The sequence below is a fragment of the Bos javanicus genome, unplaced genomic scaffold, assembly GCF_032452875.1.
Source record: "Bos javanicus breed banteng unplaced genomic scaffold, ARS-OSU_banteng_1.0 tig00001624_1, whole genome shotgun sequence".
NCBI lineage: Eukaryota > Metazoa > Chordata > Mammalia > Artiodactyla > Bovidae > Bos > Bos javanicus.
The window spans coordinates 49,416-61,819 of NW_026893724.1; the positions used below are offsets into that span (position 1 = coordinate 49,416).

At 43.0% G+C, this 12,404-nt stretch overlaps 1 long non-coding RNA gene across 1 annotated transcript in view; it reads right to left on the reverse strand.

Moving 5' to 3' along the window:
* Positions 1 to 5,717, reverse strand: part of LOC133243988 (uncharacterized) — a 32,829-nt gene extending 27,112 nt beyond the window's left edge. Inside the window, exon 1 of the long non-coding RNA XR_009735243.1 lies at positions 5,156 to 5,717. This is a non-coding gene — a long non-coding RNA (uncharacterized LOC133243988). The remainder of the gene's footprint in view (positions 1 to 5,155) is intronic.
* Between the last annotated feature and the right edge of the window lie 6,687 nt (positions 5,718 to 12,404).

The window sequence follows — 12,404 nt, forward strand, 5'->3', positions numbered from 1 at the left end:
CATGCCCCCCAAATTCCTAAATTTCCTCAGAATTGCAAAACAGTAGTACCTGGTTAAAGCTAAGGGGCACGGTGGGCCCAGAACCTTGGGGGAGATGTGTTTCAGGTTAATTTAGTATTGAGCATGTGTATGGCTAGGAGGAATGATTCAGAGCATCTCATACAGTAGATCAGGGTGGACCTTAAGAAACTCCAGTTTTAACCACTTCCCAGGTGATGCTAACACGGCTGGTCCAGTGATAACACTTTGAGAACCACTGACTTATGCAAGGAGACAGCTTCCACAGAAACTGAAATGGCACTTTTTGAGACACTTACTCTATTTTATTCTGAGAGCTTCCTCACGTGGAAAACCCAGATGCCAACTTGAAAATTAGCAGAGTAGCTCTTCCACAACTAAGGTTGTAAAGAAAAAACAATATGGAGATGCATTGGAAGGGAGAGATAGAGTCTAGTCAGGACCCATACTCCTGATGGGTGACCCAGAATTAGGAGGGGACATTACCAACTTGGTATCTTCCCTGGGAGGACATGCTGAGCACCTGAGCCCTGGTAACCTGAATGAGGAAGACAAGCCCCCATATCTTGATTTGAAACCAGCAGAGCTACGTCTGGGAGAGAGCTGGGGGCTGTGGTAAGCCAAGACCCCATGCTTAATAGGTTAGTGCCAAACTTACTGACACTGAATGTTGTCAGTAATGACGCTCAATGTAGCCACAGGTCACATGGGAAAGAGAATTATATACTAATTTTAGGACACGTGCCAAAGGGGCAAGGATTTCTTGAAACTTTATCTAGGGATGAAATCACTTGACATTTAAAAAAATCTTCCCTGTACCCAGCTGTCCCAGTGCTAGAAGGAGACTTTTCTGACATTCCTCACTTACCTTGCTAGCACTGCTTGCCCTGCTATGTCTCTGTGTCCCCTGTGGAACAGACATATCCAGCCCAGCCATGCCCACAACGCTCCTCCAAAATGGCTTTGCCCTCAAGGGCCTGGATTCCCACACAATCGCCTCCTTTCCTACCATTCACGGTGGGTGGACTCAGCCGTGACTTGCATCCCCTCAAGGTGATTCCCACTCCAGGTCAGCTCCAGCCAGAAGTACACCTGCAACTGTTGAGGTGGGGCTTACATTCAGCTGCACTGGGGGCCAGCCAGACCCACCAGCATGCCCAAAGTAACGCATGCACATCTAACAGAACACCAAACTCAGCCTACACAGGAGACACCCTGGATTTCCTGTCTCTGGTGACCTTGGGGAACTGTTCCTTTGGGCCACATAGGAGACACTCTACAAAAATCCACTTATTCAACATGGAGACATAGTACATCTACCTAATATTAATGCATACAAACAAAAAGGCAAAATAAAGAGACAAAGAATCTATGCTAAATGAACAGCTAAGACATAAACTCAGAAAAAGAACTAAACAAGATGGAGATAAATAAACTACGTCAAATGACTGCAAAGTAAGGGTCATAAAGATATTTACTGGGTCTTCCCTGCTGGTTCATTTGTTAAGATTTTCTGGACAATGTAGGCAACAAGGGTTCAACCCGTGGTCTGGGAACTAAGATCCCAGGCTGCGGGGCAAGTAAAGCTGCATGTCACAGCTGTTGAACTCATGTACCCTAGAGCCTGTGCTCCACAAGAGAAGACAGAACGATGGGAAGCCCACACACCAAAACTGAGTGCAGCCCCCACTCTATGCAACTAGAGAAAGCCAATGACACAGCAAGCCCCAGTGGACCCATTAAATAAACGAATAAAAGATATTTACTTGTATCAGGGGAAGCATGAAAGAACAGAGTGAGAACTCCACAAACAGGCAATAAGTATAAAAAAGAACTGATTATAATGGAAGAATACAATAACTGACATGAAAAATACAGCAGATGAGTCAAGAGATTGGATGATTCAGAGGACAGATCAGTAAGCTGACACACAGAGCAGTGCCGGTGCACTGGGCTGACCCAGAGGGAGGGGGCGGGGCCTCAGGACGGGGAGCACATGTGCACCCGTGGCGGATTCATGTCAATGTAGGGCAGAGCCACTACCGTACTGTAAAGTAATTAGCCTCCAATTAAAATAAATACATTTATATTTAAAAAAAAAGACAAAGAAATACAGAGTAGTGGAAATCACCCGATCTGAGCACCAAAAAGAAGAAAATAAGCCAAAAAATTGAGGATAGTTTAAGGCATTTGGTGGATAATATCAAACATACTAACATTCACATTATAGGAATTCAAGGAGAAGAGAGAAAGATAAACTCTCCCTTGAAGAAACAATGACTGAAAATTTCCCTATATTGTTGAAGGAAACACACCCAGGTCCAAGAAGCACAGAGAGTCCAACACAGGGTAAACCAAAGGAGAAACATGCCAAGACATATACTAATCAAACTAAGAAAAACTTAGCAAAAAGAGAAAATATTAAAAGCAGAAAGGGAAAAGCAACAAAGAACAAGGGAATCCCCATAAGCTTAACAGTTGATCTTTCTGAAGAAACGCTGCAGGCCAGAAGGGTGTGGCACGATATACTTAATGTTATGAAAGGGAAAAACTTACCAGCAAGACTACTGCAACCAGCTACGACCTCACTCAGATTCAAAGATCTCAGTACCTTTACAAATAAGCAAAAGTTAAAAAATTCAGCACCACCAAAGTAGCTTTACAACAAATATTAAAGGATGCTCTCTAGGCAGAAAATAGAAGGGAGTGAATAGACATGGAAAAAAAAGAATAATAAAGTAAATAATAGTATCATGCATAGCAATAATTACCTTACCTAGAAATGGATAAAATGGTCCAACTGAAACACAGACTGGCTGAATGGAAAAAAAAAAAACAAGCCCCATATAAATGTTGTCGATAATACATGCACCTCAGACCTAGGGACACACACAGACTAAAACTGAGGGCCTGGAAAAAAGGTATTCCATGCAAATGGAAATCAAAAGAAAGCTGGAGTAGCAATTCTCATCTCAGATAAAACAGACTTTTAAATAAAGACTATTACAAGAGACAAGGAAGGACACTACATAATGATAAAGAGATCGATCCAGGAAGAGGATATTGCAATAATAATACACACGCATCCAACACAGGAGCACCTAAATATGTAAGACAAATACAAATAACCATAAAACAGGGAATCGACAATAAGAAAATAATGCTAGGGGACTTTAACACCCCACTTATACCAATGGACAGATCATCCACAAAGAAAATTAATATAGAAACATAAGCCTTAAAACACATTAGACTAGATGGACCTTATTGATATCTTTAGCATATTCCATCACCAAACAGCAGAATACACTTTTTTTTCTCAAGTGCACATGAAACACTCTCTGGAATGGATCACATCTTGGGTCACAAATCAAGCCTTGCAAAATTTAAGAAACTGAAATCACAGCAAGCATCTTTTCTGATCACACTGATACATGATTAGGGATCATTTATAGGAAAATTTGTAAAAAAAAACAAACACATGGAGAAATCAAACAGGTCACTGAAGAAATGAAAGAGGAAATTTAAAAATACCTAAAAACAAATGGCAATGAATAAATGACAACCCAAAACCTATGTGATGCAATAAATCAATGCTAAGAGAGAAGTTTATAGCAATACAAGAAGCCTACCTCAAGAAATGAAAAGAACATCAAATAAACAACCTAATCTAACACCTAAAGAACGTAGAAAAAGAGGAAAATGGCCACAAAACCTCCAAAGTTAGCAGAAGGAAAGAAATCATAAAGATCAGAGCAGAAATAAATGGAAATGACGGAAACACGAGCAAAGATCAATAAAACAATAAGATACGTCTTGGAGAACATAAACAAAATTGACAAATCATTAGCCGGACTCATCAAAAAAAACAAGGAGAAGACTCAAAGCAACTTGAAATGAAAAAGGAGACGTTACAACAGACCACACAGAAAGACAAAGGGTCATAAGAGACAATTAGAAATAACTGCATGACAATAAAATGGATATCCTGGAACAAAAGGACAAATTCTTAGAAAAGTACAGTCTTCTAAAGACTGAAATCAGGAACAAATAGAAAATATGAATAAATCAAGCACAATAATTGAAATATTATTTAAATTAAAATAAATTAAATATTAATTTAAATAAATTAATTTAATAGTTAATAGTTAATGTAATCAATATAATAAATTACTTTATAATATTAATATAAAAATAATTTAATATTTAATAATTAAATTAACTCAATAATTTAATTTAATAATTTCCATTATTAAATTAAAAAATATTCAATTATTCAAGGACAAAGGAATCGTCCCATTGGGACAATTTGGTATCCATGTGGGAAGGTAAGTTGGATCCCTACCTCACAAAACACCACCAAACCAATTAGGCACATACTAAAAACCAACAATTGAAGGAAAAACTTTACAAATTTTGAACAATTTTTGATGAGGGAATATCTTTTCTTTAAATTGAGGTATTGTTGATTTACAATAATTTCTTTGTTTAAGGTGTACAGCAAAGTGATTCAGTGATTCAGCCTCTCAGGTGCTTCCTTGGACAAAATTCATTCCCTTTGGGAGGCCCCCTGGGCCATGCCCTCAGAACAGCTGCTGCTGCTAAGTCGCTTCAGTCATGTCGGACTCTGTGCGACCCCATAGACCCACCAGGCTCCCCTGTCCCTGGGATTCTCCAGGCAAGAACACTGGAGTGGGTTGCCATTTCCTTCTCCAATGCATGAAAGAGAAAAGTGAAAGGGAAGTCTCTCAGTCCTGTCTGACTCTCTGCGACCCCATGGACTGCAGCCTACAAGGCTCCTCTGCCCATGGGACTTTCCAGGCAAGAATACTGGAGTGGGTTGCCATTGCCTTCTCTGTCAGAACAGCTAAGAATTCTGAATAGGCAAAGCAGCATATCGTGGTGCTTGTGGGGGTTTTTAGACTGAATAAATTATTCTAACAATATAAGAAACTGGAGAAGGCAATGGCACCCCACTCCAGTGTTCTTGCCTGGAGAATCCCAGGGACGGGGGAGCCTGGTGGGCTGCCGTCTATGGGGTTGCACAGAGTCGGACACGACTGAAGTGACTTAGCAGTAGCAGTGGTAGCAATACAAGAAACAAGTCCAGAGGTTGAGAGAGGAGCTCCAAACCTACGTTCAAACAGGAGGTCTTGCTCCCTTGAATGTGGGTGTGTGAAAGAGCGCTTGGGAAGGGAGGAGGTGTGTCATGAATATTTTGTCTGCAGAGGACAAAGCGGTGTGTAGAGAGGATGTGCAGGCACGTCCCAGGACACTGAGCACACGGACACATGGACTGGACTCTCAGCCCTGCTCTGGGGGCATCACACTATCTCTACCCCTGACACAGGGTTAGCAGCTCGCACGTATCCTGGAGAGTATGGTCACATGACCTGGACCTGGCCAATCGGTGTGTTCCATCCTCCCTGGCCACCGTGAGTGGCTCAGGACTGGGGTGGTGACCAATCAGGGCCCAGGGCTGGGCCTCACACTGGAATCAAGGGAAGAGGAGGGCTGGTTCTGCCGGAAGGGGTGAGGCCAGGTGAGGTCAGGCTACAGCCCTGGGAGGGGAGTGAGGTCAGCCTGGGGCAGTTGGTGGCCTTCCTGCGCCTGTCAGGGCAGAGCCGCTGGCCTGAGAAGGAGGGCGCTGCTGAGCCCAGGGGTTGAGAGCGCCGGTTCCTGCTGTGGTCCCGGAGCTCCCCTGAGGCCGGAGGGAGGCCGTCTGCCCATGAGTCCTCTCCTGCTTGTCTGTCAGCTTGTTTGAACCACACTGGATTTTCTGTCCAGCTGGCTCCGTGGAGACCCTGGAAATGCTCCTCTGTGAGTTTTGGCTGGCTTCAGGGAAGAAATGCCAGATGACACTGGGAGACTCCAGTTTAATCTGGATTCAGGTCATATCTCTTGAAAGTGAAGTGAAAGTCCCTCAGTCGTGTCTAACTCTTGGCAACCCCATGGGCTATACAGTCCATGGAATTCTGCAGGCCAGAATACTGGAGTGGGTAGCCTTTCCCTTCTCCAGGGGATCTTCCCAGTCCAGGGATTGAACCCAGGTTTCCTGCAATGCAGGAAGATTCTTTACCAGCTGAGCTCCAAGAGAAGTCCAAGAATACTGAAGTGGGTAGCCTGTCCCTTCTGTAGTGGCTCAGCGTTCCCAACCCAGGAATCAAACCAGGGTCTCCTCATGGCAGGAGGATTTGTTACCAGCTGAGCTATCAGGGAATCCCAGTATCTCTTAAGGCCAGCTATTCATTGATATCTCTTAAGGCCAGCTATTCATTGATATCTCTTAAGGCCAGATATTAATTGTAGGATTACCCTAATTAGTCTTCATGGGATTAAGCTGGCAACCTGCTAAGGTAGCAATTGATGTCCTTTATCTAGAGGACAAAACGGGGGCTCACAGAAGTGGGTAACACAGCTACAGCAAGGAAGTGTGTACCTAGACAAAACCCCCAGATCTTCTGTTAGAACTCAGGGAAGCCATGTGGTGTGGCTTGTCCATGTGACGGGGGCTAAGGCACCCAGCCCGCACTGGATACTGTGGGGACCTGACTTGGTAACTGCCTTCTGGCAGCTCTGAGACTCACAAAAGCAATTTGCACTGAAGAGAGGAGGGACACCTCTCTTCATCCTCCCCACCACACCCTCCAGGTACTCCCACACCCTGCCCCCTTTCTCTTTCTTTGTGAGGGAATAAGTGTCACGCTCATGTGACCACATTGGCTGTCCACTGTTCACGAGCTACCACCTGGAGCTGCTACCGGAGAGGCCAAGAGTACCTCTGAGTATCTTTGCCGCTGAGTACCTCTCTTTCCTTTGCACCGTGGGGGCCCTCCTCCACACCTGCACACCAGAGGCCGTTTCTGAGACATGCAGGGACCCTCCTTCAGTTTGCAACAGGTTGCATCCATCGCTGTCCTTTCAATGCTTCCCTTGACACTCAGCTCCTGAGCTCCTTTGTCTGCATTGCGGCCCACCTGGCTGCCACGGGAGGGACAGAGCTGACCATGAATCCAAAGCTCAGATCTGACAGGCAGGAATCTGTGTGTAAAGGGCCTGATTAATCATGCTGTAGAGGCTGTAGTGGGCTCCAGGGATCTGTAACCAGGGCTTGGGCCAAAGTGACTCCACAGCTGTTTTAATGCCTGGGGAGGGTTCTGGCTACAGTGGGTGTGGGGTGAGTCTCCTGAGGTTCTGAAGGCCCACTGTGCAGGTTCATGGCACACAGAGAAGAGAAGGCGGAGTCCTTTCCTGGAGCTGGTGGGCTGCGGGCACAGCCATGGATGACCAGGAGTCTGCATCTCACTAGGGGCTGTGGCTGGTGCTGAGGGAATCCTCAGTGAGGATTTTTTTCCTTAAAAGCCATCCTAAGTGACTTCAGCTCCATTGCTTTTTGCCAAAAACCTACAATGATCCCAAGAGCTTTGTACACACCAAGGGTGGTGACTGGACATGGAGCCCAGCACAGACGGAAGTCAGTCCTGCCCTGAGTCCCACGGGCCAGCCACACCCTCCCCCTTCCATGGCCTGGCTTTCTTCTGCCAGGACCGGCAGAATGGTGGAAAGGCAAGTGTGGCCTCAAGCTGAGGGGCCCAGCCTGGGCTCCAAGCCCCTGGGGGTCCCCTTGGGACGTCTGGTGGACCTAGGTCCTCCTGCCGTGGGGCAGCTCTCTCTCGGGGAATGTCATGTTTCTTTGCTTTCTGTTGTGAGGGGGCACTCCAGTTATCTCAGGGCGATTGGGAAGTCTGCTAGTGTTACATGCTCCCGCCTTAGATGGGAAAACATTATTGCTGCATTGACGCTGCTCACTCGATACTGGGTATCTGTTAAACACAAATGGCAAGGGGAACAGAGCAAAACAACAACAACAACAAAAATGGAGAGTTGCTGGGTTGCCTCAAGTCTCACCTGTGATTAAGAGTGTACAGCCTGCATGTGAACCCGGGTTCCCACACCTGCCAGCTACCAGGTGCCAGGCGCTGATTTTAGACCCCCAGCTTCACTAAGGAGTCATTGACAGATACAGTTTGTGTGTATTTCAAGTCTACATTGTGATGACTTGATGCCCATAGATGTCGTGGAATGATTGCCCCACATATGCATCGCCTCACATGATTAACTCTGTGTGTGTGTGTGCCTTTTATGTTGTTCTTATAATCCATGAACACAATACAGATAGCTCTCCATTTTTTTAGATCTTATTTATCTTAGAAGTTTATAGTTTGCTGTATGTTTTGCACATGTTTAATTAGATAACTTGATATTTTCAGTGCCATTATAAATTCCTAATAGAAATAGAATTGACTTGTCTATATTCCGTTGGTAAATCCACTTACTTCAAATCATTCTAATTGTATTTTTTTATGTATACACAATTATGTCTGCAAATAAGTTCTTTTTTTTTCCCCTTTGCAACTGTGATAACACTTTCCTTTTTCTTGACTTATTGTACAGACTAGGATCTCCAGTACAGTGGTGAACAGAAGTAGTGAGAATAAGTATCCTTGTCTCTGTCCAATTATCAGAGGAAAAGCTTTCACTATTTCACCATCACACAGGATATTAGCTTTTTCGTAGATATTTTTATCAAAATATGTAAATTCTTCTCTGTTAGTTTACTAAGCAGTTTTTTCTTAGTCATGAACTAAAATTATTACATTAAAAATTCTTAAGTTTATCTTCTGCAGATTTTGAAACAGGTGATTTTTCTTTTATGTGGTGATTTAACTTTTAAAAATTTTGTGATTCTACAACAACCCCAACCTGACCTCAATGTATTCTCCTTCAGTTGGACTTTATTTGTTAGTGTTTTGTTTAGGATTATTTCATCTATACTCAGAGTCTGTAATTTTACTTTCTTGTACTTCTTCCTTGTTGGTTTTAGTATCAAGGTTATGCTAGTCTTATAAAACAAGTTTGCAGAGTGTTCCTTGTTTACCCCGAGAATTCCTGTGAGACTATTGTTTTCTTCCCTAGATTTTTGGAAAAACTGATTGGCAAAACCAGTTGGTTTCATTGTGGGGAGGCTTTTAATTTCAGATGTAATTTTTTTCATGCAAATAAAATTTTGTCATATTGTATGTCTTCGTGGGTCTATTTCAGTAAAGCATTTCCCCCCTGCTAGGAATTTATTGAGATGAGCAGACTCTCCAATTAGTAAGTGAACTGTGGTTCATAATATCTTTCTTATCTGCAAGATGTGTTGTCTCCCCTTTTAAAAAACCCTTGATGCTGGTGATTTGTGCTTTGTCTCTTTTTCTTAATAAGTCTTTCTAGGGGTTTATCAGTTTTATCATTCCTTTCAAAGTGCCAACTTTTGGCTTTCTTTTTAAAGAAACTTCATATTTGCTTTCTGTTTCCTTGTTTTCTGCACTTTTTTCCCCCATCTGCCTTGTGTTTCATTCGCTATGGTGTTTTTTCTGGTTTCTTCGGAGAGAGGCTTAATTGATTTTTAGCCTTCCTTCTTTTCCAGTATACGTGTTTAAGGCTTTAAGTTACCCTCTAAACATAGTTCGCTGCATCCCACAAGTTTGAATAAGCCAGATTTTCATTATCTTTTATGGAAAAGTATTTTCTAATTTTCATTGTGTTTTTTAAAATTATTAATCAGGAAATTCTTCAAGCAGTATGTCATTTAACTTCTGAATGTTTGGGGGGGTTTTTCCAGTGACCCTTGTTTGATTTCTAGCTTAATTCCATGAAGAGCCCTGTCTTCGTCTTTTTGGGTTACTGTTATAAATCCTGTAGACTAGCTGATAAACAACAGAAAGTTGTTTCTTGTAGGCCTGGAGGGTGGGGAGTCCCAAGATCACCAGCAGGTGCCTCGTCTGGTGAGGCCTGTTTCCTGGTTCCTAGACTGCCTGCTGCTTCTCCCTGTTCTCGCAGCACAGGAGCCCATTCCCTCCTGGCCTGACCCCTCCCAGAGTGCCTGCCTCCTCGGATCATCACCACCTGCTGGATGAAGTTTGAGGGCCCATAAACCGTCAGCCCACTGCAATCCCTAAGTATACCCTGCATTATTTCAGTCCTTTGAAATAATTTGTGCTTTCCTAATGGCCCAATATATATTCTTTTTGTTATATGTTCCTTGGGCTCTTGAAAGTAGTATGTATCAGTGGGATGCAATGTTTCATGTGTATCAGTCAGATCAGGCTTGTCACTCATGTAATTCAGATTCCAGTAGCCACGTTGAGTAAAAGCAGAAGTAGGTGAAATTACCTGTAATATATTTTATTTTAGCACACATAAAATATCATTTCAGTGTGTAATCAACATGATAAAACCTAATGAAATAGTTCACGTTCTTTTTTTCATGCTAAGTCTTTAAAATCCAGTGTGTGTTTTAGGCTTGCAGCGCATCTCATTGTAGAGCCAGCCATATTTCAGGTACTTCATGGCTGCAGGTGACTACATACCAGGGGGCCCAGTTCCACGAGAGATGTGTCTTTAACGTCTCCCACTGGGATTATGAACTCGGCTGTTACTCCTTTTCTATTTCTATCAGTTTTTATGTATTGATATTTTGAGGTTATGTTATTAAGTATATTCAAATTTAGAATCCTCATCTTCTTGCTAGACTGAACTTGTGTCAGTATGAGATGCTCCTTTTTATCACTAATAATGCTTCTTTCTTTAGAGACTATTTGACAGTGATATTGCCACATCAGTTTTCTGTCCTTGTTGGCCTGGGTATCTTTTAGGTTCACCTGTCTAAAAGATATTCCATCTTAACATGTAGCTCTGTGAATAGTGTACAGTTTTCATTGGAATCAGTTTGACACTTTATCTTTTAATGAGAGTGTTTGCTCTATTTATAATGTTGATATTCAGTGTGTAGACACGATGTTGCTGTGTGTTTTCTGTTTGTCCCACCTAGTCCGTGTTCTTTGCTCTTGCCTTCTTTTAAAGCTATGAAGTGTTTCTCTAGTTCTGTGCTCCTCTGTCAGGTTGTTAGGTGCACATTTGCAGACACAGCGTGTGTTTTACACTCAAGACTAACTTAGTACTATAACTGCCTCCCTGACTCGACGGTTTCCTCCTTGTCACTGTTACACTTTGAACTGTTAGATATATATTTGGCGTTAACATCATTGTTTTGTAGAGTTAATATTTACCCTCACAGTTAGCTTGTTGTTGGTCTCTACTTGTTTTTTATATTTCCGTCAGAGACTACTTTTCTTTTTCCCAAAGCACTGCCTTAATATTTTTTTAGTGCATGTGTGTGGGTGATGAGTTGTCTCATTTCCATTTGCCCTCAAAGTCTCTATTTTGCTTTCACTTTCGAAGAGTATTTTTGTTGAGTATAGAATTCCAGGTTGGTGGTTATTTGTTTTTCAGCATTTTACAGATGCCAGTCCATTATCTTCTGACTTCCTTGTTCTTGGAAAGTCAGCTTTCAGTGTTGCTGTGCCACTAAAAGCCACACCTTTTTTCCTCTGAGCGCTTGAACATGCTCTTCTTGCCTTAGGCACCTGCAGAGCTGCTGAAACCAATGTGTGGTTTCATTTTTGAGTCAGTGGTCTGATTCTTGAACCAACTCTTGCCACTGTCCCTGTCAGCCAGTTCAGTCGCTCAGTATCTGACCCATTGCGACCCCATGGACTGCAGCACACCAGGCTTCTCTGTCCATCACCAACTCCCCGAGCTTGCTCAGGCTCATGACCATCGAGTCATTGATGCCATCCAACCATCTCATCCTCTGTCATCCCCTTCTCCTCCTGCCTTCAGTCTTCCCCAGCATCAGGTTCTTTTCCAATGAGTCAGTCCTTCACATCAGGTGGCCAAAATATTGGAGCTTCGGCATCAGTCTTTGCAGTGAATGTTCAGGTCTGATTTGCTTTAGGAGTGACTTGTTGGATCTCCACGGGGCTCTCAAGAGTCTTCTCCAACTCCCCAGTTCAGAAGCATCGATTCTTTGGCGTTCAGCCTTCTTCATGGGGCAACTCTCACATCCATACATGACTACTGGAAAAACCATAGCTTTGACTAAATGACCTTTGTCGGCAAAATAATGTCTCTGCTTTTTAATATGCTGTCTAGGTTTGGCATAGCTTTCCTTCCAAGGAGCAAGCATCTTCTAATTTCACTGTCTACAGTAATTATGGAGCCCAAAAAATAAAGTCTGTCACTGTTTCCATTGTTGCCCCATTTATTTGCCACGTAGTGCTGGGGCCGGATGCCATGATCTTCATTTTTTTGAATGTTGAGTTTTGCCAGCTTTTTTACTCTCCTCTTTCACTTTCATCAAGAGGCTCTTTCGTTTCAACCCCTGGAGGCATTTCTTATTCCCCTTTCTCTTTTCTCCACCATGAGTGTCCCCATTTATACTTTTTAACAACATAGTTTAACAAGGGGCTCCCTCAATATATTCTACCCTTTTTTTCTCT